At 46.2% G+C, this 4,504-nt stretch overlaps 1 pseudogene; it reads left to right on the forward strand.

Moving 5' to 3' along the window:
- The first annotated feature begins 560 nt into the window (after nt 1-560).
- On the forward strand, nt 561-4,092 carry LOC104414209 (annotated as a pseudogene).
- Nucleotides 4,093-4,504: the final 412 nt, after the last annotated feature.

A 4,504-nucleotide genomic window follows, 5' to 3' on the forward strand; every position in this document is an offset into this window, starting at 1 on the left:
ATTTCGGATTCTTCTAGAATTTTTCACCAATGATTTCCTCTTTTATTTCCCCAATTTCTCAAATTTAATGGGAGGAGAGAGGCAAGGGTGCCTACAAAAAGGCAAAATTCTCAAGCTCATCAATAAAATACTGTTTTGAAAAAAATAATACATAACTTGTTATAATATAATATTGAGAAGGTTGAAATCAAAATTCTTTTGAGTACTTCAAGCATCGGAGGGTAAAGATGCGGCTTCTCGGGGAGTAGGGAGCAAGGAATGGTAAAAGCGGGGTAAATTAAAAATATATATCAATTACCGAAAAATATATATATAATAAGAAAATTGGAGACTGAGATTTGCTGACGTGTACGATGCGTCCACGTGTTTCCTACATTGTTGGACCCCATTTTCCCGGGTGATGCCGCTCTCCCTCGCGTCCTTCTCTTGTTCATAAGACCTGCTCCTCAGTAAATACGTAACACTCCCGCTCAAAAAATCTCACCTCACTTGAATTTGCTGGGTTTTTTTTCTCTCGCCTCGTAGGAGAACAAACAGAGAACGACCGAGACTTCCTCTGTTTCCATCTCCACGCATCCCACCCGCTCTGCTTAGTGCTTACGCCTCTCTCTCTCTCTCTCTCTCTAGACCCACAGCAACGCCGTCGACAATGGCCGCAGGGAGCCTCCGCTCTCCGGCCCCCTTCCTCCTCCTCCTCCTCCTCCTCTTCCTCGCCGCCTCCGCCGTCTCCGCCGACGACTCCGCCGTCATGGCCGAGATCCTCGCCGCCCTCAAGCCGTCGGGCTGGTCCTCGAGCCAGACCTACTGCAACTGGAAAGGCGTCAACTGCGACTCCTCCTCGCGAGTCACCGTCATAGACCTCTCTTCCGCCTTCCTCTCCGGCGCCCTCCCCTCAGATCTTTCCTCCCTCTCCCAGCTCCAAGGCCTCTTACTCCAGAGCAACTTACTCTCCGGCGCCGTCCCTTCCTTCGCCGGCCTCGCCTCCCTCCAGTTTATCTTCCTCGACAGCAACCACTTCACCTCCATCACCTCCGGCGCCTTCCAGGGCCTCACCAGCCTCTACACCCTCAGCCTCACCGACAATCTCGACCTCCCCTCCTGGCAGATCCCGGCCGAGCTCAACGCCTCGACGTCCCTGACTATCCTCTACGCCAACAACGCCAACATCACCGGCACGATCCCGGACTTCCTCGGAACCCTCCCTAACCTGAGGAGTCTGAGGCTCTCCTACAACAACCTCACCGGGCCCCTCCCCTCCTCCTTCGGCAGTTCATCGATCCACGACCTCTGGCTCGACAACCAGGCGATGGGGCTTTCCGGCGGCATCAGCGTGTTGGCCGGGATGACCCAGCTGAGCCGGGTCTGGCTCCAGAACAACCAGTTCACAGGTCCGATCCCCGATCTCTCGCAATGCACTAATTTGCTCGATCTCCAGCTTAGCTACAACCAGTTCACTGGGCTTGTGCCCGCCTCGCTGTTGGCACTCCCCGGCTTGAAGGAGGTGTCCTTGGATAACAATAAGTTGCAGGGTCCCGTCCCTAGTAATAGCAGTGGAATTAGCGTTACCTACGGGGGTACCAATAGCTTTTGCAACAGTGCGCCGGGCCCTTGCGACCCACAGGTTACTACGTTGCTTGAGGTGGCCAGTGCGTTGGGGTATCCGATCACGCTGGCGGATTCTTGGACTGGGAATGATGCTTGCAACGGCAGCTAGAGTGCCATTTCTTGCCAGGGGAAGAATGTGACCTCTGTTATTTTCTCGAAGCGGGGGTTTAGTGGGACCATCTCGCCTGCATTTGCGAATCTCACCTTGCTCCAAACGTTGCTGTTCAACGACAATAATCTTACTGGGTCTATTCCGGAAAGCTTGACTACGCTGACTCAGCTTCAGGTTCTTGATGTGTCGAACAATAATCTCAATGGGTCGATACCGGTTTTCCCAGCCTCAGTGAAATTGACTACTATTGGTAATCCATTAATTGGTAAAACGGACACTGGTGGCTGAGGCAGCGGTGGTTCAGGGACGAATTCGACTGATGGTGGCTCACCTGGATCGTCAAATGGTTCTTCACTTTCAGATGGTGTAATTGCTGCTGTTGTCGTAGGTGTCCTTATTTTCATCGTGGTGGTGTTGCTTGTCTTGTACAAATTCCGTTACATCATCCGACGACACAGGAAATTTAATAGTGTAGACAATCCGGAAATTGGGATGGAAGTAGCTAAGAATGGGGCCGGGAATGGTATGAATGGTTATGGTGGGCTTCCAAGTGAATTGCATAGCCAAAGCAGTGGGGACCATAGTGATTTTCCCGTTCTTAAAGGAGGAAATGTTAAAATTTCAATTGAAGTCCTTAGACAAGCGACTTGTAATTTTAGTGAAGAGAACATTTTAGGAAGAGGTGGTTTTGGTGTTGTTTACAAAGGGGAGTTGCATGATGGCACCAAAATTGCTGTTAAAAGAATGGAATCTGGGGCAATGGGCACGAAGGGAATGAAGGGATTCCAAGCTGAGATTGCAGTACTTACAAAAGTGAGGCATAGGCATTTAGTCATGCTTTTAGGGTATTGTATCAAAGGTGATGAGAGGCTTTTAGTGTATGAATATATGCCACAAGGGACTCTCGCGCAACATCTGTTCGAGTGGCAAGAGAAGGGGTATGCACCTCTGACTTGGAAGCAAAGGGTGACCATTGCTTTGGATGTTGCTAGAGGAGTGGAATACCTGCACAGTTTAGCCCAACAAAAATTTATCCATAGGGATTTGAAGCCAGTAAACATACTGCTGGAAGATGACATGAGAGCCAAAGTTGCTGACTTTGGTTTGGTTAAAAATGTTCCTGATGGGAAGTATTCCATGCAGACACAGTTGGCTGGAACTTTTGGGTATTTAGCTCCTGAATATGCATTAGGTAAATTGATCTCTATTGTTTCTTTCATCGAGATTACATAAGTGTGATATCTTTCAGTAGTAATAATGGATAGGAGTCCTGCAGACGAACTAGTGGACTTTATATCTATGTTTTCACCTCATTGATCAGCACGCATTAATTAACTCAAATGTGCACGATTGCTGTTAAAATATCTAAGTCAATTCAATTGCTCTGATCCACATTAGGGGGATAGTGAAATCACCTGACTACAAATTGTTGATTAGAAACCAAGGGTGACTTCTTTATGTTACCCATTCTTGGGGCGCTTTTAGCTTCTCTTAACATGAAATCTGAGCAGAGGCTTTTCTTTTCCTTATCGATGAAATTGCATTGAACTTTGTATGGGTCTTTTTCTGTCCGTACAGCCACTGGAAGGGTAACTACAAAGGTGGACGTTTACGCATTTGGTGCTGTCTTGATGGAGATCATTACCGGTAGAAAAGCATTAGACAACACCATGCCAGATGAGAGGGCGCACTTGGTCACTTGGTTCCGTAGAGTTCTGATCGATAAGGAAAACATCCTGAAAGCTATCGACCACACTCTTGACCCCGATGAAGAAACCTTAGAGAGTATAATCAAAGTTGCTGAGCTGGCTCGTCATTGCACTGCTGAGGAACCGTTCCAGAGACCGGACATGGGCCACATTGTCAATATTTTGCATCCCCTCGTGGAGCAATGGGAACCAACTAGCCATGGAGAAGAAGAAAGCTCTGGTATCAACCTCCACACGAGCCTTCCTCAAGCCTTAGGCACTTCCTCCAGTTCAACACTGTCCTCCGATACGCAGTCTAGCATTCCACCAAAACCTTTGACGTTTCCAGACTCATTCAGTTCAACTCATTGCCAGTGAGGAAAGTAATGGGAAAAAATGTGGTCGGGCTGGCCATGTAAAGTATTTGATGAAGTGGGTTGCCAGCAGAAAGAGAGATTAAGATGCTCTCATAAAAAGTTGCTTCACGGCTGTCGAAAATAGACAATGCAGCTGGCTGTATGAGCTAGTGGTCACGATTGGCACCAGGCGATTTAGCTTCGATAAGTGTATTTTTTCCTTCCAATCCTGAGTCGGTACGAGTTCACCATTTCTTTTCCCCCCTTTTTGTATATCATACTTATTGACAATGTACTTACGTTGATAACAAAAGTAAGGACATAACCAAAATAATTTGCCAGTGAAATCGATGCAACAATATAAAAGAGTCTAAATAAAAATATTAACATATATAAATGTAGAAAGTCACTGTAAAGTTGCAAAAAAATTCAAGCAAGGTAAATGAAAAGAATTTGAAATAAAAAAGATTGAAAAATACAGGTACGCATCAGTATTTATGTACTCGATGCAAAAATTTAATGAACAAGAGAAAGTAAAAAGGAAATATCCATATAAAAGTCGGATTAAGAGCAAATCGAAAATAAATTGTACAAAAGATAAAAATGAAAAACACGTGTTATATTCTGTTTTTCACGATATCCGTGCAAAGAGTGAGTTTTTCTAGCCTGCTTGACCAGGACCACCCGTCGTGGATTAGGTATCGTCGGCAATAATTAATGCCCGAAGACTTGACGTTGACTCT

This window comes from Eucalyptus grandis, chromosome 11, assembly GCF_016545825.1.
Source record: "Eucalyptus grandis isolate ANBG69807.140 chromosome 11, ASM1654582v1, whole genome shotgun sequence".
Classification (NCBI taxonomy): Eukaryota; Viridiplantae; Streptophyta; class Magnoliopsida; order Myrtales; family Myrtaceae; genus Eucalyptus; species Eucalyptus grandis.